This window comes from Rhodnius prolixus, unplaced genomic scaffold, assembly GCF_049639745.1.
Source record: "Rhodnius prolixus isolate KJV_2025 unplaced genomic scaffold, Rpr scaffold_3, whole genome shotgun sequence".
Taxonomy (NCBI): domain Eukaryota; kingdom Metazoa; phylum Arthropoda; class Insecta; order Hemiptera; family Reduviidae; genus Rhodnius; species Rhodnius prolixus.
The window spans coordinates 40,213,092-40,236,034 of NW_027411603.1; the positions used below are offsets into that span (position 1 = coordinate 40,213,092).

General features: G+C 32.6%; 1 protein-coding gene across 1 annotated transcript in view; it reads right to left on the bottom strand.

Moving 5' to 3' along the window:
• The window catches only part of LOC141452699 (uncharacterized), a 106,834-nt gene that overhangs the window by 61,655 nt on the left and 22,236 nt on the right, over window positions 1-22,943 (bottom strand). The window contains exon 2 of the mRNA XM_074125082.1: window positions 4,879-5,006. The gene's annotated coding sequence lies outside the window, so the exon portion shown is untranslated. The remainder of the gene's footprint in view (window positions 1-4,878; window positions 5,007-22,943) is intronic.

The window sequence follows — 22,943 nt, forward strand, 5'->3', positions numbered from 1 at the left end:
CTTTATATCTTCTAAAATTATAGATCTGTGCACAAATTAACTATAGCTTATAATTGAGAAAAACAAAGTGTACAAGAGTACAAAATTTCATACGAATACGTGGTTCACAGTGGGAGATATAGAACGGCCATATATTTACAGAAATTCATGACCCAAAAAATTTTCAACCCTTTATATCTTCTACCTTTTTAGATATGTGCACAAAATAACTATAGTTTATAATTGAGAAAAACAAAGTGTATAAGAGAACAAAATTTCATACGAATACGTCGTTCACAGTGGGAGATATAGAACGGCCATAATTTTACAGAAATTCATGACCCAAAAAATTTTCAACCCTTTATATCTTCTACCTTTTTAGATCTGTGCACAAAATAACTATAGTTTATAATTGAGAAAAACAAAGTGTATAAGAGAACAAAATTTCATACGAATACGTGGTTCACAGTGAGATGTATAGAACGGCCAGAATTTTACAGAATATCATGACCCAAAAAGTTTTCAACCCTTTATATCTTCTACCTTTTTAGATCTGTGCACAAAATAACTATAGTTTATAATTGAGAAAAACAAAGTGTACAAGAGAACAAAATTTCATACGAATACGTCGTTCACAGTGGGAGATAAAGAACGGCCATTATTTTACAGAATTACATGACCCAAAAAATTTTCAACCCTTTATATCTTCTACATTTATAGATCTGTGTACAAAATAACTATAGTTCATAATTGAGAAAAACAAAGTGTACAAGAGAACAAAATTTCATTCGAATACGTGGTTCACAGTGGGAGATATAGAACGGCCATAATTTTACAGAATTTCATGACCCAAAAAATTTTCAACCCTTTATATCTTCTAAAATTATAGATCTATGCACAAAATAACTATAGTTTATAATTGAGAAAATCAAAGTGTACAAGATAACAAAATTTCATACGAATACGTGGTTCACAGTGGGAGATATAGAACGGCCATAATTTTACAGAATTTCATGACCCAAAAAATTTTCAACCCTTTATATCTTCTACCTTTTTAGATCTGTGCACAAAATAACTATAGTTTATAATTGAGAAAAACAAAGTGTACAAGAGAACAAAATTTCATACGAATACGTCGTTCACAGTGGGAGATATAGAACGGCCATAATTTTACAGAATTTCATGACCCAAAAAATTTTCAACCCTTTATATCTTCTACCTTTTTAGATCTGTGCACAAAATAACTATAGTTTATAATTGAGAAAAACAAAGTGTACAAAAGAACAAAATTTCATACGAATACGTGGTTCACAGTGGGAGATATAGAATGGCAATAATTTTACAGAATTTCATGACCCAAAAATTTTTCAACCCTTTATATCAGTGGTTCTTAACCTTATCATAGACGCGGAACACAATTATATGTATATATTTTTCTCGCGGAACACTAACATTAAATAATTTGAAATTCGGTATTTAGCAAGAACTTAAAATTAAATTCAAATTAAAAAAAAGGAACAATTTTTTCTTTTCGTATCTTTCCTAAGTTTCTAAATTTCAATGCATTTAAAATTGAAATTTCGCGGAACACTTGGACCATATTCTCGGAACACCGGTTAAAACCACTGTCTTAAAACATGCCTCAAGTAAATTTATTCTTGAATTTTATAGTAAATACCGAGGGTAGAAGTGAAACACCAAATGAGAGAGAACCACATCTGCACCACGATCTGTTTTATCGTTATCAGATCTGGAAGAAAGCAATGGAGTCGATAAACTATGTTTCTTTGATTTGGAAGTTAGTTTTGAATGGCCACGGATAGAATTATGGACTTATTTTAGGAGACAAAAATTGGTGAGAAGATCTAAATTGCATGTTTAAGGCCTAAAGAACTTCAGATTGGACTGATAAACAGCGTTTAACCGAGTTCTTATAAACGATGGCTCACCAAATTCGACGTTTTTCATTGTTCATCTTTGGTGAAGTTGAGAAAGGAATGTTGGAGAAGAACTAAGATTTTTGTAGACCAATATAACTAAACTTTCAAACCTCGAAATTTGTATTTACGGATTAAAACTCTTTTTCGAAATTAAGTCACAATTACGAAACTTCCGTTAACAATAATATGTGATGCCACTTTTGATAAAAATTTTTACAGTTTTCAAGTGAAAAAGGAACAAAGTGAGTTGATGGAGTCTAAAGTTTCTTGCCTTCTTATAATCTTTGAACAATAATAAAAAAAGCACAAAATATAAGCTTTAGATTTAAAAGATAAAAACAAAAATAGTTCATTTTATAATGTATTCTTCACAGTAAAATTGTTAATGATTATTAAATTAGGTCACCGTACGTAATATTAGAAACATTGCCAAATTAGGCAATACTTTTATTTATGCTGAATCGCCAAAATTTTAAAATAAAAAAAACCAAACATATCTTTGTAATGTTGGCCATATGAAGTCATTAGCTTTCTAGGGCAGGAATTACGAGATAATCTAAATTATAAGTAGTCCACATTTCTCTGAGAAAAATTAATATTTTCAAGAAGTGAGACCGAAGAGAGACATCAGGAGCTTTCCTAACAATCTGACTTTTCACGTTTACTCTACAACAAAGAAGGATGGTGAATACAAAAGCCGAACAAAAATGTTTAAAAGCGAAGAAATCTCTGGTAATTTGTGCTGACTATTTAAAACTGACGAAACTTTTTTTCGTAAACGCTTCTAGCGCGTGTACTTATATAGTTTTGCTTTAAGCCTGTACTGAACAATTTGAAAATCAAGTGTTGCAGCTCATCTCTGCTTACAGGAAGTTAAGCTTATGACAGAAACATTATTAGAGGACATCAAATATTGAACTCCCAACTAATAAATCAATTCTAATGTTAGTTGAAAATTCAGAACCAAAATAAAATGCTTGGTATGAAAGGTTAAATTCATCGATATATCGCGGACTGCGGACCTAACAACATTCTCAATATTTTGTGACTCAGCACACATAAAAGTGAAATTTGGAGACATTAATGTACGCTTGCACTCAATCATTTTCCACTCCTCAGACAACAATTTCAAATCAATTTATTTGCACAATAATTCAATAGTAAATAAGAAATATTATATGGAGAAACTATTTCAATCAATTTGCCTCAATAATAGTGAAAAATGTGCAAAGCTTCTTTTGCAAAATCTTGGTAATTTAATCTCACTAAAACGTATTGAATCTCTACAATGAAAGGTTTTTGTACGTAGTAAACGCTCTGGAATGTTATGAGATATTGAAATAAGAGTTGTGCTCAAGACAACGGAGCTCATCTCTATCATCTTTCCTGAGGTCCCTGATGTTTAAACACTTTGGGTGGTATAGACAGACGGTGGAGGAGTTTAGGTTGTTTCTCCCCTAAGGTTGTTTGATTTGTATTGCTATAAGCTATGAATCTTAAGTGGCTTAGATTTGAGACTTATTTTTTTCAATATTGGTGTTGTTGCTGTTTTTGTGGTAGCAATATGAGCCCAGAGTGGCTTTAGATAGCGTAGGATTTGCTTCCATAACGGCGAATGGCTAATAATAATAATAATAATAATAATAATAAGGGAAGGGATTAGCTATGAGGTTAGCATACTGGACTCCCACGCGGAGGTCCCGGGTTCGACTCCAGCGGCTGACCCTTAGATTTTCTCTTCCTAGGAGCTTCTTACAGCTCACTGTAAGTAACGAGAGAACACTGTCCGGAGGCCGGCAGTGCACTGGAAAAAGCTCCGGGCGCTAATAACCTCAGCTGTTGATGCGCAAAATAATAATAATAAGGGAAGGGATTAGCTATGAGGTTAGCATACTGGACTCCCACGCGGAGGTCCCGGGTTCGAATCCAGCAGCTGACCCTTAGATTTTCTCTTCCTAGGAGCTTCTTACAGCTCACTGTCCGGTGATGGCAGTGCAATGAAAAAGCTCCGGGCGCCAATAACCTTAGATGTTGACGCGTCTTAAATCATAAAATAATAATAATAATAATAATAATTGTACACAACTTTAGTCAGAAGACATCGTATTTATTCAGCTATCAATCTCAAATTCTAAGATTTAAGCATAATCTAATCGCTCACATACATCCGTTTTATATATTTCCTTCCGTTACTCCAAAATATACATCAAATACACATCGTTTTGTTGTAGATTGACTAAATCCCAGGTATTTATTTAATATTTAATTTCTATGTGATGAGTGCGGTTATAAATAAACGTTTTCTTGTATTATAATGAGTTGTCAATCCTCCTAATTTAACCTCACACTCAAAGTGTATATCAAAGAATATCAAAGTGGGCACAATCAGGCAGTTTCTAGTTTTTGGACCCAGACATAGCCAATGGTTAAGTAAACTCAAAATTGATTAACTACTTGAAGTATAAGATTGAAGTCTAATTGAAATTTTAATAACTGCGTGAACGGAGAGAGAAAAACTGTTTCAGCTTAAGTAGAGTTTTTTTTTATCAAGAAATTTAAATAAAAATATTTCAGTTATGTTTAGAATAAATGATGTCCTCTTGTCACAACAAAATAAAAGAGTTCAAATTTATTACTAACGAAGGTTAAGAAGAATAAGAAGTAGTAATTGGGTGTCATGATTTAACTATTAGGGCGGTGAGTTTACAGCGAATTGGTCTGAATAGTGAATGGCTGGATCATCCTGCGGAAGTGTACAATCATTGGTAGTTTGTAAGCTATTTGTATATGAAGAGGAGGAGAAGTAACACTGCATTGTTGAAGGGGAACAAAATAGTCAAAAGAATCTTATCATAAAAACGTTAGTGGAGGTATTAGGTATTAGGCAAGGTGCACTAATATTATTCACAAATCCAATGTTTTATAATAAAATTTTTAAGTTTTTCTTTTTTAAACTGACCGTGCTCAAAAAGCTGGGCTGGCGGGCGGGTGTCTGGGACGGGTTCCATTTCTGTGTGGGCCGAAATGTTCGGCCCCAATCACGCAGTACGTTTCTCAGGCGTGCCTCCTTCCGGCTTCACACGTAACCTGTAACAATTTATCACAAATATTATAATAACAAAATGGTAAAAGTATAAAATAGTATAATACTTAAATCACTAAAAATATTACTTGGTAACGTAAAATAGGTGTAAGAAAATTCTTCACAAATGACACAGAAAACTCGAAGAACCAACAAAATGTCATTTTAATGGAGTCAAACTTCCTAATACGTCATTTCCTACAAAGGTAGTACATAGTGATGAAGTATTATAACTATTACGTCCTTAATTAGTTAATTACTCAATATTCGTTTATGATTGATAAATAATTTCACGACTACTTAGCCTCGAAATACTTTGTTTACCATTTACATTCTCAATTAAGTAACAATCTGAATAGTTTAAGAGATTTGTAGAGCACAATACTGGGTGATTTCTGCAAGTTACCATTATGTATTACATACCCCTTATAACTTTAAACTTCTATTTTATTTTATACTGTTCACGGACATGTAACAAAGATTAAGAGACATCTCCTCTAGCATTATTCAGTTTATGTTTGTGAACATAATTTCATAAGCTGATAGTTATGAAAATACAGTCGACTTAAAACAATGGTGGCCTCTTTGAGGTTGACCAATTTGCATAATTTCACGTACTAATTGTTAAAGATTATAACTTATTTACCGCAGTTTCTGGAACCCTAAAAATGGGTCTGCTTCTAAGGATTTGCCTAGTAATGTGAGCAAGTAAAATAAGAAATTCGACCGGCACAAACTGTACCTACATTCAATACTTTTAACCGCTGTTGCATCGACGGAATAGTTATTAAACTATAGAAATTACAAATATTCTATACTAGACTTCGATTTATAGGTTTTAGCAGTAACTTCAAGTGAAAGATCTGCTAAAATGGCTCTTTATTTTGAAATCCTTAGCCTCCAGCTTTCTTGATGATTGCACCAAACACAGTTCGTCCTTTCACTGGTTTTGGCTGACGGTGGAAGTTAGTTTATGGTAAAAGTAGAATTTTTTCTTTGGTGGATAAGTTTTTCTTTAGAATACTAAAGTTTCCTTCAGAAGCATTAGGTTGCGAAACAAATCGTTGCACAGAAAATAAACTGAAAATAGGTTAAATAAAATTTTGATTTGACTTTTCAGTTTCCACAATTTTAGCTTTTTTCTCATTCTACAGGTAATTCTATAATTTGTATTTGGAAACCCTCGTATTTCCTGAGGAAGAAATAGCAGAAGTCCTTCTGCAATATCTCAACAAGATGCATTTGGAGCGTTAATGGAAGGCTGAAATCTAAAGTTCTGTTATAACCCTCCTTATTTTGTGAAATAGATTAATCTTTCAAACTTATCATGAAGTTGCTCTAGTAAAAGTTGAGTAAACACTCTTTAGATTTAAGGAAAGTCATTAAATAAGCGAACGAACATGAAACAATCGTTTGTGTCTTTCCGACCAGTTTTGGTTTTTAGAAAGAAAATTTTAAAAAAATCAAAATCAATAACACAAATTTCTTATCATTTGTCACTTTCTTCAAATAGAAATATGGCCGTCCTTGGGATAAAAAACTTTCCAAAAGTTGCATAATAAGGATGTTGATGGTGTCATTGTATGCATACGATGTCACTAAAGAAGGGCTCGGCCTCTGAAGTCCTCTGATCCAAACTTGCTTCTGAATTCTTTTTCATTTGAAAATCTACTACGGACAGGTTGTATACCACAATTAATGTACTTTACTAAACGATCAATAATTCTTATCCTTAATTGGTGTTATAGACCAAGCATAAATAACAAATGCAGAATTTACTGATTGTTAGGGCTATGAGATTGTTTATAAGCCATATATGGATGAATATTGTTAAGAGTATTTTTTTTTCTTTATTTGTCTTTCTTTCAATATTTGTATATCTCTTTATTTCATCAAAATGTTCAGCAACATGCTGAAGATGTGATTATTCGTTGATTGCGCACAGAAATAAATTAGCAATAAGTATTTAAATTTAAAAGCAAATAATTATGACCATTTTCGACGTAATTTGGAAAATCAACCATTTCTTTTCCCGTAATTTATCAGTTCACATTAAAGTACAGCCACTAACACCACAATAAATCATACTTTAATTATTTTTTATTTATATTCCAAAAATCAAAGGATCACAGAAGATGCAGCTCGGTGTTAGACTCGTAAGATCAACTGTTCCTCTCTTTAATAGGAAAAGGTGACTTCAGAAACGGCTTCACACTAATGTCAGTTTCAATAAGAAATGCCAACACTATCTCAAACAAAACCTACACTTATCCTTCCTCAGTTTACACCCTGATAGTTAAGAAAATGTAAAAAAAGAAGAAGAAGAACAAACCTCTTAAACTTTTAAAAATGGGAGAATAAAAAAAAATCATCACAATTTTTTATCCAAAGAATAAGGTTCAAAATTGTAAATGTCGCAGAGATTCCCATCAAATTATCTATGTGGATGTGGGAATCTATTATTCTACATTATAATAGATAACTTATGCTAGACATTATCTATTATAATAAAAGTGGTCAAATTTTAAAGAGATTTGGGAAGGTTTTTTTGTGGTCTCTATTAGCTGAAATGAGGTAACAATAAACAAAACAAAATACAGTGGTTACTAAAAATCCTCTACGATTAGATATACTTTGATATGGAAGCAGTAATACTGATAAATTTCTCTTAATTTATCAGAATATGATAAAGCTATAAATAAATAAATATGGCACTGGCTTGCTCTGATAGACGATTCTTTAAAGTTCCAAAGTTAGGAATTAGGAAAACGCTTAAACGCAGTTTAAGTCTGATTTCAACTTTCTGCACTTCTTTTAGTTCTTGAATTGCTATGAATAAACATACGCTCAGAATAATTGGTTCAAATCAATATTCAATTTTTATACAAATTATTAAACTAAAAATGTTACCGTGAAATAGAATTCAAGATGGAAGAGAATTATTGCCAATTTTAGTCAATTTTTTGTTAAGTTTCAAATCCAAAACAATGGTTATCAAAAATTAAAATCAAAATATGCTCAATTGCAATAACACTCATTTTACGAAAAAAGTAAAAACAATTTTGAATGAATCCTCACTAGGTTACCTTTTAAATTAAGAAAACGTCTAGTTCTAAACATCAATAAAAATATGAAGCATGTGCAAATTGTACAAAAATTGTTTGCTACCATGTGTTACTGCAAGATATGTGACAACATTTATGGCAACACTGTATCCAAACTTGGCACTTAAAACTTGTAGCCGTAGTATGAAGTAAACGCTAACTCTCAGGCCTCTTAAAAAAAAAAAACCCTCTTCCTAAAATAAGTTTGCCTAGAAACATGTTTCAAGCACTTGTCATAGGGTTTCCAACCTATGGAAGTAAAGTTCAAAGTTTAAAAGACAATTTTCGTAAAGTTTGAGCAATTTTTGTAAGCAACCTTTTATTTCTTGACATCTAAGATAATACAATATTTCTTTGTATTGGATAAAAAGTAAAGTGCGAGGTCACAAGAAGATGGAAACGAGTATATCAATATTTTCTCAAAAATATGGAGTTCAAGAAAATGTGTTATAACCTAAATTGGAGTAAGTTGTACGACAATGCAGATAGCAATTTCCTTTTCGAAAAAGAATTGCATAAATCTTGAAAATACGTACGTATATTGAAGAGTAGTCTAAACTGGTACAGAAACAAATGACTATATTTCTCAACATGTTGGTAAACAAAATGAGTAGACAAAAAGGCTCAATAAAATTAGTCTAACAAAATATGGAATGACAATTTTTTCAACTTTACCGTTTTTAAAACAATGCAGCCACGAGTTCTGGTCACATCCTTGAGAGCGTCATCCAGACGAGCGTGCATTGATAAGGAATTAGAGATAACAAGGTGAGTCTACAAGTACTGCAGAATACTACTGTATATTCTTCCTTTAAAGTTAGTCGACCGTTAAAAAGTAACTAGAAAATAAAATATTCAATTTTTATATAAATTATTAAACCAAAAAGGTTAACGTGAGGTAGAGTTCAAGATGGAAGAGAATTATGGCCAATTTTAGTCAATTTATTTATCTTTGTTAAGCTTCAAATCCAAAACAGTTGATTACAAATAGGGCTTATGGTGGAATAAATTCAATGACGAAGGAAAACATGTACCTGAATCCATCGTAAAGCTGTCAGAAGAGCTCTAGGCCGAGCTATTGAGCTTTTAGGTCCGATTCTGTGGATTCAAGTAGCATATGATCCTAAGTAGTCTGAAATAGACTGAGCTACTTTGGTAGCACGAGGAATGGTTTGCCCTAAGGCTGCCCAAAATATTTGTCGAACAGTAAAGCAACTATTATTTTATTAACTTTCTATTCCTAATTGTTTTTCTCTACGAACTAAAGCGAAGTTTACGAACGACAACAGATAGTTTCCAGTCTCTTGTACGTATATGGACATTTCTCCAACCGTTTACTATATGAAGAGAATGAGATTCAGCCTTCGTATGCTTTTCAATAATGGGAGCCAAGGAGAATTTTATGTGGTCATTTTTAATTTAAAAAACCTAATGATATGTTGATTTTTCCACATAGCTGCATGTTTTATTTTTTTATTTGTTACCTGTGATAGATCAAGTTACTATCAGGTGGAAAATGAAAATTACTCTCATTGAAAATTTAACAGATATTTTAATAGAATCTCCATATTTCATTACTCATTTAGAATGCGATTTAAAAAAAAAAATAAAATAAAACTACATCTAATCTTTGCAGCAGCCTGGCTAAAAGTACAGGAATCGACAGCAATTATGTCTCAACTAGTTCTTTAATACCTTTGGCGATATTATAGATATTGTTAAAGGATTTTCAGCAAATCCTTTTGGATTCCTGATTATAGGGCTCCTTTATTCCATCCAATCAAGTGCTAAATCAACCCTTATTTACTATTTACGGACGGATCAAAATCGGAGCAGGGAGTAGGTTGTGCTGTACTTGACCCGCAAACGGGAAGTTTTCGCCTATACAAGCTCCCTAATAATGCCTCAATATTTACCGCAGAAATCGTAGCGATTTGGAATGCGGTAATCCTGGCGGAACAAATACAAAGTAATGACATAATAGTCATTCTTAGTGATTCTAAAAGTGCACTCCAAAAAATAAAACGTCCGGGCGATGTTTTTGATCCCATAATTATAGAAATTATAAGTCATTTGATTAATGCAATGGGTAGGTTGCATCTGGTTTGGCTGAAAGGGCATGCTGGGATAGTTGATAACGAGAAAGTCGACGTGCTAGCAAAAAGAGCGATCTTATTAGGGGAACATACTCCAGTGCTCAATTTAGCGGATTTCGAAGGTGCTTTAAGAAAGCGTTGTTATGACGCATGGCAAAAGCTCTACGATCTGGAAAAAGAAATTAAGGGTAAATATTACGCTGATTTACAGCCTAGGATTCCCAACAAGCCATGGTTTGTAGAAGTACTGGAGGGGGAAAGGCAATTTTACACAACAATAATGCGACTGAGGTTCAACCATAATCTCACAAATCCGCATCTGCATAAAATTAAGTTATTAGATAGTCCCAAATGTGATTGCGATAGCGGGGAGGATGGGGACATCGATCACCTCCTCTTCAGATGCAGCAGATATAATAAAAATAGAGACAAGTTCCTAAAGGAATTGGCAACACATGTACGATTTCCCTGTAGCGCTAAAAGTATTTTAGCTATAATGAATCCTGATGCGCTACGAATTATTTACAAATTCATTAGAGAGAATAAAATAAAAATATAGGATGCAGCTAAACTCCATAGTTGCGATTTTAGTTCTTAATTACTCAAACAAGTACTATCATAACTACACTACTAATTACACCACTCTAAGCTCACATCAAATAACGAAGTCACATTCAGAGACCATTGTGTTGTTCTAGGAAGGAATGTCAGTACGCAGCGCTCAAGATATCCTTATCTCATGGAAGCCACGACGCAGAATGTAGTAGAAGAGTGGCTGGCATGACGAAGAAAGAAGGGAAAGAGGCTGCGCTATTCCTCAAATTGAATATTGGAAAAGATAGGGCTGGTTTTTTTCCACCAACATATTGGTAAATTGAGGCGCTGGGAGCCAACTGTAATTGTTCATGCCAATATGTTGGTTTTTTCCAGCCCTCATATAAAGTAATGGTTAATGTGCAAACAAGACCACTATAACAATAAATAAATAAATAAATAAATAAATAAATAAATAAGTGCTAAATCCATCCAAAATTGGAAAAAAAAATGTTCTTAATAATTTAAGAAGGGCAAATTCTTAGTTAAGATAACTTTAAAGGTTTTTGAACGATTCATTTGTTTTAAAATGTAAATTCTAAGTAGGTATTTCAAATTTCAAAAGTTCCTGAGATTCAATTTTGAAAGTGCACTTTTTGTATTCAGAATAAAAGTTTATTGTAATCAAATCAAACTTCAATAATGAAGTAATTATCAAAAGTGATTTATTTAAAAAAAAAATAAAAATAAAAAATAAACTAGCGCATAGAAAACGTTAGACTTTCTTTTTTTTTTAGCTGACTAAAAACTTGTTTGTGACGTACTTCCGGCCATTGACTAGTAATTCTTTTGCCTACGGCGGCTGTCAATGAGGTCAACAAAAAGTGTTAATTATGTTACATTGTTAATTTTTGGCCATCTTTTATGATCATCTAAATAAAAGTGTGTTTGATTGACTAAAATATTTTCTTCTAGAATATAGAAGTACCTGCTAAGAAGTAATGCAAAACTAAAGAGGAAAGTAATGTTTTGTTTTCTGTATCAGCCTTCAGTAATTCATTAACATGAATAGATGGAGTGACATGAATTTTGACTTAGGGAATGCAATCGAATATCTGGCATAAAGTCTTCTACAATTATTTAAAAATCTTCATCTTTTTTGAACCATGAGAGATTTTAATTACTCCTTCTATTAGACACTTAAATAAAACCTATCCCGGAGTACCGAACTTCTTATAAAGACTTAGTAGGGTTCGCATAGAGGTAACGCATGCACAACTAGATTAATTCATTTCAAATTCTGGAGCCTTGGACAGAATGTCCTTTTTTAATAAAGATGCGAAATTGGAAAGTTTTCTATAACAAATTTTCGATTACGACTTCATGATCCATAGTCTTCAATATCAGTAAAGCACCCAACATTAACCAGTGACTTACCGCACAAATTGTTTTTATGCCGAGAACAGAGAAAAAAAAACAACTGAAGCACTCGCAGAAATATGAGCTAACTAGATAGAATCTACAAATCCCGCCAACTATTTGGTTTGCTCGAAAGAAAATAGCTTTCAAAAGTAACCGGATGCAATGCGATGCTATCTTCTATTGTATTTTGACGTACTTATCTTAACGTTTTGAATATTGGTTGGAGCCAGAACAGTTAATGTGGCCATAGCTCAGTTCGCTGAATGTTAAGGTTTTTATTTGAGAGCAAGAAAACTACGATTAATTAGAAGAAGAATTGTTTCAGTTAAATGAATGTAAAATATTCTCGTTCAATATGCACTACTTTTTGGGCATGAAACATGCAGTTCCTTACAAAGAATTTACCACTGACTCTCATGGTTAATTTGCGAAATTAGATGCGACATTTTCAGCTAATATCTAAAAATAAGGCTGTAGACTTTACATGATAAAATTATCAAAAAATTAGAGTTGACAAGGCAAGATCCAACACAAACAGTGTTACCAACTATTTAAACATTCAAGAATTCAAGTGCATAAAAAATTCCAAGCGTAATTTGCCATAAACATAATTAAATATGGCTTCAAGGAAGGAAATCCCCACCCAGAATTTTATTAATGTTTTTGGGGATTTTAACCTCGTATTTAGATCTATACAATTATAGTTTTTTTTTTTTAAATTTTCAATTCTAAAAATATAATTACATTAATTTCCAGTTCTAAAGATATGATTTCAACAATAATAAAAAAAAGATAAAAAATCTAATTTAAAAAGGTCAAATTATAAGTATGTATATTTTGATTTTAAATGTAAAAAATAATGTATATAAAAGTAATAAAAATAACTGTTTAATAATAACAGCAGTGTTTCATGGCGCAGCAGGAAATCGTAGGTCAATCCTACCGGAAGTTTCAGTATGGCCGTTTGTTAACCATAATCTTCATCTGGTGACAACATCTACTAACTTTGTAACTACTAACTTTATAAAAAACTAACTTTGTTCAAAGCTTTTTTTGTCTTTTTTATTTATTTATTATTTCTTTTTTTATCATAATTATGAGGATTCCACTCATGTCTCAACTTGTGTTAGTTTCTAGGCCTGATTTAATATCTAATTTTATAATCAAATCATTGAATATTAGAAATTTTGCACGTTTTTGCGTTCATTTGCGCTACAATCAGCAGGTTGGTAACAATGATAACAGAGTAACAAATGAAGCAAACGAGTGGAGAAGTTACCCAGTGGTAACACTCCAAAACATTATATGGTTAGTCACTCTCTTCGCTCGGGAGGAGATCACGATACCACTGTCTTTTAAGACGTCTTGTCGGGTTATCAAGAAGAGTTCTGGAAGAATCATTTTGTGCTAGAGGATTTACGTGTGATTGCAGGTTAAAGTGAAGTTTTCTGTATCGTATTTTAGTTAGCGACTTGAGTTACAAAAGGAATGTTAAGGTCAGTGTGTACGAGGTCTGTAAATTAAGTAATGAGACTGATTTTTTTTAAAATTTTCTTATTCAAAATTATTACAATTCTATGTTGTCACCTTCAAAATAACTTCCTCCTGAAGCCACACAGTGCTGGAGACGTTTCTTCCAGTTTTCGGCCAGTAAAAACATTCCTATGGCTCCTCAGCCTCCTTATTCGCCTGACTTGAGTACTTGTAACTTTTTTTCTCTTCCCGAAGTTGAAAAATTACCTTAAGGGAACTCATTTTGGAACAGCCGAAAACATTCAAACGGCTGTAACCGACCAGCTGAAGGCTATTCCATTATCGGAGTTCGAGCACTGCTATGAGGAGTGGAAAAAACTTCTTCAGCGCTGTGTGACTTCAGAAGGAAGTTATTTTGAAGGTGACAATACAGAATTGTGATTCTTTTTGAATAAAATTTTTTTAAAAAAATCAGTCTCATTACTTAATTTACAGACCTCGTATAGTCCAGGTTGGAGACATAAAATGGAGCGTTTACAATAGTTCGAAGTATTTTAGAATGAAGAGATTGAATCCTTTGGAGATTTGTGCGTTTGGTTGAACCCTACAGCTCTATTCCATACGCCCAGATGGGGAATTTTGCATTTAAATGTAAAAAAAAATGTAAGCAGTACAATTAAATATATTTCAAATTGAAAATTTACTACAAACTCAGAATCTTATCAAAGCATTCAACCCTTCTTTATAATATAAGTCATGCTCAGTCGTACATTAAACAAAAATGGTTTTAATCTAGTAAAAGAAAGTAAAAATGCACGAGAAATATAGCCATTTTCAATTATTATTTATTGTTATTTTTCTGTATTAATTTTTATTGAATGATAAGGCGAGGATAGTTTAAATATATAATTAATACAAAACATTGTGTACACAATGTGATAATTAAAACTGTCCGGTAGGACAGTTGTATAAGGGTTGATGGTCAAAAACTGCACGAAAAAGCGTAACGTTGAAAAACACCCAACTTTGACAATTTTTTTCTCTTTTTCTATAAAAGATAAAATTCCCAAATTTTCTTTAAAATAAAGGGCAAATCCTCCTTTATGACTGTAATTTTTTGCAACAACCCAGATCTAATAGGTTTTGAGAAAAAAGTTGCTGAAAATGAGCAAAAACGGCTTTTTCAAAAATTGTTGTTGTTCTTGTTCTTGTTGTTCTTCTTCTTCTTCTTGTTGTTGTTACCTTTTTTGTAAACAACGTAGCGCCTAAACGCGTGAACCGATTTTCATGAATGAGGTGTCATTCGATTCGGAATTTTATGTAGATGTGCCTTTTGGGGGTCTCGGCCCTGTACATTGAATGGGAGAGGAGTTAGCCCCCTTTATGTAAGGCCCCCTCCAAAATTATTATTACTAATTACTCTGTAAATCTTGGCCCGATTTTGATAAAATTTGGTAGGATGATAGGGTTAGGGCTCCCCTACCTAACAATAAAGCGACGATCTGCTCTTACACTTGTTAAGGGGAAGTATAGCAATCGTTTCAAATTATCGACACGTGAACCGATTTTCATGAATGAAGTGTCATTCGAATCGAAATTTTGTACAGATTTGTACTTTAAAAGTCTCGACGCTATGCCTCATAAGGAGGGGAGTTCGCCCCACCCAAATAAGGCCCTTTCTGAAACTATTATTACCAATATTTCTACAAAGCTTAGTCCGATTTTGATAAAATTTAGCACGAAGAAGTGATTAAAGCTCCTCTATGTGGCTGTGAAGTGCCATCATGCTCTTACACCTACTAAGAGGAAGTACTGCAATCGTTAAAATTATCAATGAGTGAACTGATTTACATCAATGAATTGTCGTTCGATTCAAAATCTTTGCCTTTTAGGGAGAAGTACTGTAATCGCAGTTTATTTTTCTTGCTCCTCTTAAAAGGAAGTACTGAAATCGCAGTTTAATTTTGCTATTTACGTACAAATACCTTCCTATTTTATTCAAAACGCTTTCTCAAAAAAATGGTTATTGAGGATGGTTTGGGGACCGTAACTATAATCATTCTTTAAAAAGATCTCTCCAGTGGTAGTTACGGTTCCGATTTAACACCTTATCAGGTTATAATGATAGAATACCTTATTCCAAATTTTAAAAAATCTGTAAAGCAGACGTAACTTTGCAAATAGACAAAAAGGAAAATCTATCCAAAAGGTACAAAAATCTCCTTAACAAAAACTTACAGTTTTAAAAGTTAAGTATAAGGGTTGATTAAACGCCAAAAGGTACACAAATCAGCAGTTCCCAACATTTCATTAATACTTCATTGATATAATTTAAGTAATTTTACTGCATTAACTTTTCCTTCACATTTTTTAGAATTTATTAGATGTCACAGACCCTTATGCTGGCCAGTTCATTCATAATATTTTTTTATTATAATTATGATAAAATGAGTGATGAATTATTCTGAGTAGTCACATATACATGCATGTTAAAGTAGAAAAAAACAAAGTTAGAGTCGGCCACTTTTTAAATTTCAATCACGGAGGATTCAAAACAATATTTCAGTCTTAAATTCGTCTTACCGAAATATTCGTGAGCACAAATAACATACATTTAATAACAAGTAGATTATTCAACAATATTTACTCATTTCTCAATTGTAATTTAATTTAGTCCCCCTAATTTTACTTATGGTAAAATACTGGAATAATTAGCTGTCCTAAAAATATGCATATCTTTATTTTCTTTATTTTATATTACATATATATAACATTGTGGGAAGAACACCTAGATTGAGAATGTAATTGAAGAAAACTATATTATTTGCGATAAAGCCAGATTATTTATTACTTATTATTACAAACGTTTGACTACAACATAAAATAACAATTACTTTAATCGAAGAATGAACTTAAACCAATGATTTTTATTTAAAAATAAAAATAAATGCATAAAATTATTGATGTAAAAAAAGTTTATGAATTTTTTAGCCTCTTATTTTTTTTATATTTTTTATAACGTTTTCTTTTTCACCTGTGATTAATAGTTTGATTATTATAGATAAATAGATATTACAGTCAATCTAAGTTAAATGGTGTGCTACTTGAGTAAATATTTTGTAGACGAAAATGGCCAGCATAAGGGTCTGTGACATCTAATAAATTCTAAAAAATGTGAAGGAAAAGTTAATGCAGTAAAATTACTTAAATTATATCAATGAAGTATTAATGAAATGTTGGGAACTGCTGATTTGTGTACCTTTTGGCGTTTAATCAACCCTTATACTTAACTTTTAAAACTGTAAGTTTTTGTTAAGGATAAATAACACGTGGTATAACTGCCTTCAACGGTTAACTGAGTTCATATAATTAACATTGCTAATCAAACCTACTATAGTATTGACAATATTCATAACGTATTTCCCAGGACAGTATAGATGCTTTTCGTACAATCTTTATAATGTTTTGAATATTAAAGTATTTTTTTTTTCTTTTTTTAGTTAAGGAATATGTAGAAATGGAAAAACGAACTCGCATTTAATGTGGGGCATGAGTATTTCTTTTGCAGTTTTTAAGGATGTCAACAGCTAAGATCATTGACCCTTGCAATCTTCTCAGTGCAATGCCACACTCCGGACGGTGTTCTTTCGTTACCGTAAAGAAAAGTGATCGCCTATTTTTTTAGGCGGCACTTAACGTGCAATTTAATTAGAAGTCGCGGGCGGAGAAAGAAACATATAACTTACTTTAATATTATTATATTTTCTCTATCAAAGGTGTTCTTTCACTACTGACAACACTGTTTCAACAAAAGGTCCTCTCCTCTTTGCGTAGTTTGCAATGAGGAGGAGGATTTCAAACATATAATAATGGATATGTCCACGTTATGTGGTAGAAAGGAAACGAATGTTTGACGACATATACAGGTATTTAGATGCACCATTTTGCTACGAAGACATAATATTCTCCACCAACATATATGTGCTTAAGTCTATAGCATCAATTTAGCGGATTTCGAAGGTGCTTTAAGAAAGCGTTGTTATGACGCATGGCAAAAGCTCTACGATCTGGAAAAAGAAATTAAGGGTAAATATTACGCTGATTTACAGCCTAGGATTCCCAACAAGCCATGGTTTGTAGAAGTACTGGAGGGGGAAAGGCAATTTTACACAACAATAATGCGACTGAGGTTCAACCATAATCTCACAAATCCGCATCTGCATAAAATTAAGTTATTAGATAGTCCCAAATGTGATTGCAATAGCGGGGAGGATGGGGATATCGATCACCTCCTCTTCAGATGCAGCAGATATAATAGAAATAGAGACAAGTTCCTAAAGGAATTGGCAACACATGTACGATTTCCCTGTAGCGCTAAAAGTATTTTAGCTATAATGAATCCTGATGCGCTACGAATTATTTACAAATTCATTAGAGAGAATAAAATAAAAATATAGGATGCAGCTAAACTCCATAGTTGCGATTTTAGTTCTTAATTACTCACACAAGTACTATCATAACTACACTACTAATTACACCACTCTAAGCTCACATCAAATAACGAAGTCACATTCAGAGACCATTGTGTTGTTCTAGGAAGGAATGTCAGTACGCAGCGCTCAAGATATCCTTATCTCATGGAAGCCACGAAGCAGAATGTAGTAGAAGAGTGGCTGGCATGACGAAGAAAGAAGGGAAAGAGGCTGCGCTATTCCTCAAATTGAATATTGGAAAAGATAGGGCAGGTTTTTTTCCACCAACATATTGGTAAATTGAGGCGCTAGGAGCCAACTGTAATTGTTCATACCAATATGTTGGTTTTTTCCAGCCCTCATATAAAGTAATGGTTAATGTGCAAACAAGACCACTATAACAATAAATAAATAAATAAATAAGTCTATAGCAGAACTAGCAATGAAATAAGAACATATTTAAAAGTTATAGCCGATTAGAATGAATGGTAGAAAATGATTAGAGAAGGATTACGTGATTTTAATTTCGGTTAAGCTATAAGGATGGCAGGAATATAGAGTACTGATCCATCTATTAGTTGTAAGTTTGTATGTAAATAGTTGGATATAGTAGAGGGATGTGAAGCGAATGTATATTTATAAGTAAGAATGAAGAGTGAGTGATATTCTAGTGATAAGCACCTAGAAGATGCTGGCTGTATGGCGAAAGACAATGCCAAAAAAAGAAAACAAAAAAACACTGTTTAATATCGGGACGTAGGGTAACCATAGGAATCAAACTAGAAAAGTGGGAGTCCAATGCGCTAACCACTCAGCCTAATCCATTTTCTCCTTCACTACTAATGCTAGCTTCCCAAATTTTGTTTCCTCTTAGCTAGGGGATACTGGGAGAAACGAATTTCTAGCTTTTGCGCTAAAGGCGAAAGCATCACATTAGCCTTACCATAACATAAGCCTTAAAAACGTAAAGTGACCTGTACACAGCAAAGATATTTTATCGGCAGTAGAGTATTTACCACCTGTCTTCACCATGTGTTCTTATAAGCTGTAACAAATATCTCTTATTTCATATTAACTATCTTTAGTTTTTGGGATGAAACATATGAAAAGAAGATTTGTTCATGTTGCAATGAACACTGAAACTTGTGAAAAATAGGGACACCTTAAAAAAAAAAAAACTAACTCTCGTTTGACGGACATATTCATAAAGGAAGTTCTTCAGTCAAATGAATAGTGTCAAATGAATAGTATTGGTGTTTAAAATATTTCTATTACGGAAATACTATTCAGAATTGTTTATATCGTTTCCTAATTGTCTATTTGAGGGTAAGTGTGTTTACTCAATTACTTATGTCATTTCGATAAAAGATAATTATCAAATTTGTTTATACTTCATTTTTCTACGTAATTGTCAGTTTTGATATTCTGGTGTTCGATTTCAAAAAAGTAGATAAGCGCAACAGTTGTAAACATTTGCCGCATAAAATTACGTTCTTCACTGATTGAATTTTAAAAATTAGCTCGCACCCAAACTTCACCGAGAAATTTTATTTTTTAGAAGTTTTCAGCTAAGACATCAAGGTTTCCTACTAAAATGCATTTTATCACCGTGAATTTTATTCATGAATTCCTAAATTAGAATATCAATTGAGACTGTATGAATTAAGGTTGTCAGATATGACTAAAATTAGCCATTTTTACATTGTGAGTGTGTGTTTTTTTTTTTTGACAGTGTGGGTTGAGTTTATGACTATTAAAAAACTCACATGCTAATCCGAGCGAATTTTGGCTAATTTCAGCTCAACCACTTTATAAATGATTAAATGTTATGCAATTTGTATTATTTATAATTATTTTTCAGCCAGGGTGACTGAAACATAAATGAAGTTGAAATCTCTGTACCAAACTGATTAATCCCTCTCTGTAGATTGTTGAAATTATGAAACCGCTCAGTTATCCAATAAACATGCGAGCTACGAAGGGTAAAATCAACGCTAATTTATATGACTTTATTATTTAGTTTTTTGATTAGGCTTCCAGCAACTTGATGTGCACTTAGTCAGCCTGCAAAACCTTCAAGTAGCAGTAAGCCTAATCAAAAAACTAAATAATAAAGTCATAAAAATTAGCATTGATTTTACCCGTCGTAGCAAGCAACGTGTTATAAAATAAAATGGTGCATTTTCTGTATCTTTAACTCAGTTAAACTTAACAGCACCTATCACTGACTGATTGAATAATTTTAGTCAAAATAGTCAACTTTGCGTAAATTTTGTCTTTTAACTTTCTCACAATTTCTCTTGTACTCCATCAGTCACAAATATTCTACTGAATCTACGAGTTCATGACTCTTCTTAAACAGGATTCTTCGAAGCTCAGTTAGTTTCAAAACATGAATGGTTTTTTATGGCGTTCATTTGGAAATAATAAAACCATTCGTATTACGTTAAGTGTATCTTGAAGGCAGTAAAGTGCACTAAATAATTATAAATAATACAAGTGTATCTTGAAGTACTTAAAAAGTTTTTAAAAGGCAGTAAAGGAAGTATTTGCAGACTTAACTTGGGAACTTTGACCTCTTCAACAACTTTCATTCACCGTTTCTTGTGATATTTTCGTTAATGTTCATGGTGAAAAGTTGTAGAGGGTTTAGTATTAAGATTCTCCTGCTTACAAAATATATTTTCGTAGTTATTACAATGTATAATAATAAGGTATCACCATTGGCATGGTAAATGTGTTTTGCTGTTTCCACAAAGTACTCTTCAGAAACTTGAAACTTTCGTTTTGATTCAATTTTCAACAAACATTTTTTCAGGGTTCTTGGCATCCGGCAGGTTATCTTACCCTATCACATTATAATTAGGACGGATACAGTCAGCATTCAAACACACACATATATACGGCTGGGTTTAGCAAGCTTAAACCTACATTCCCACGAACTAATACTACTTTAGGGACGTTTGTCTTAACGCCAGTTAATCTAATCAAATTTGTCCAATTTAAGCGCTCACGTTGAGGTAACCTATCATTATAATTTGATTTATAAGCTGAGAAACTGTAAATAATCCATTCGTTAAAAATAAAACGTATACCAAACAAAGTTTACTAAGAAAGTTATCCAGTAGATATTATCGTCTGATTGATCTAAGTACTACAAGTTGCAGAACTTGAGATGCTATTATTTAGAGTGGGTTTCTTAAGAAGACACCCTTTTCATCTTTGATTTTGTTCCGATTCACTAAATAAACGTTTCATTTCAAAATAAGTAAGCTCACTATTAATTTACTCAACATTATAAATCTTTATTCATGAGTACTAACAAGAACTAATTCTTCAGATTCTTTAGTTTCGCCTTTTTTTTTTTTACTTTATTTTCACAACTGCAATAAGTGAAACTGATACAACATGACAGAGGTGTAAACATGAGTAACGCGAGGGGAGAATTAACCCATTGGTAGAACTTCCAAAGAAAGAACAGTTCACTATCGTGCACTGGCACTTACTTCATAGAGTAGATCGCGTGGCCACCTGCGCTTCGACCGTCTTGGAATATTTCCAGGCAATGCAGTAAGTTGGGATACTAGTGGATTAGGATGTGAGGTGATTGATGTGTGGAATTTAATATAATGGGATCTTATAGCTTCTGAAACACATGGAAATCTCCGGTGCAAGATATAATAAACTAGGCACTTAATAATACTGGATGAAACACTCAAGGAGTTAATGGCATTATTTGAACACCTAAGTCCCAGACTAGGTATTTTTTTTTTCTGGAGCAGAAACTTGGCATAAACGAAAGGAGATAGGGTCTGCAGGTTGGCTTCGAAACCCCTTGAGCTATATTGCTTCACTTACTCCAGCAAGAGCTTCTTTACTGAGATGATTTTTCAGAGTTTTTCTCACGGTGGCACAAACAATTTTCTTTGAACTCAATAGACAACACATAAAGAAAAGTGAACATCGCTGGCATTCCAAATTGAAATTCTACCTGTTTAAGCTTGTATCAATTGATTGATTAAAAGATTATTGGTTTTAACTCTAAAGTTCAAACTATACTTTCCGGATTGATGGATGGCGTTGCCAAAATGGCGTGTAGAACGTTAGACCAGACTCATTTTACTTCAATTGAGGTGATTTACAGCGTACCAACTACATCTATTAGTTATCAGGATAACTTGATATCAAAATGCGATATTAAAAGAGAGTTTGTTACTAAATTACTATCACTGGATCACAATACTTTCTCTTCTAGAAGTAAGAGAAATAAGCTCTTCGAGTGTCCTTTAGATTTAATATTTAGGTAGCATAATAAAATTGAGAGTATTTATTGATACTTAGATGCGAAAATGTTCTTCAAGTAATTCTTCATTTTTTCCCCACAATATTTTACGTTATTTTTCCAACCAATATTTGTGACAGATATATCTTATCAGTTTATTATTGAGATAGAAAGAAAATATAAAACAAACTTAGCACAGCACATTTCTAACAAAACAAATACGAGTATAATACACATTTTATAGTTGAAACAATAAAATTTTATTTTATGACGCGTTAGGTTATTTTATGTGATTCATAATAGCGCTTAATATTGGAATTTATTATAATGGATTCAACAGTTTAAATATTTTCTACTGTTAAATCCATTGAGGTTTTTTATCATTAATTTTCATCACAATAAATCTCAATTATTAACAAAGATAACTGCTGAAAAATCTATTTGAATAGCTTGAAAGAGTCCACCGAAAAGTTGTATGTTCTATTTTGAATCTGTGAACGTAAGAAAGCGTTCTTCAACATCTCTGAAGCTACACTTACGTCGCCCAAGAAATGCCTTA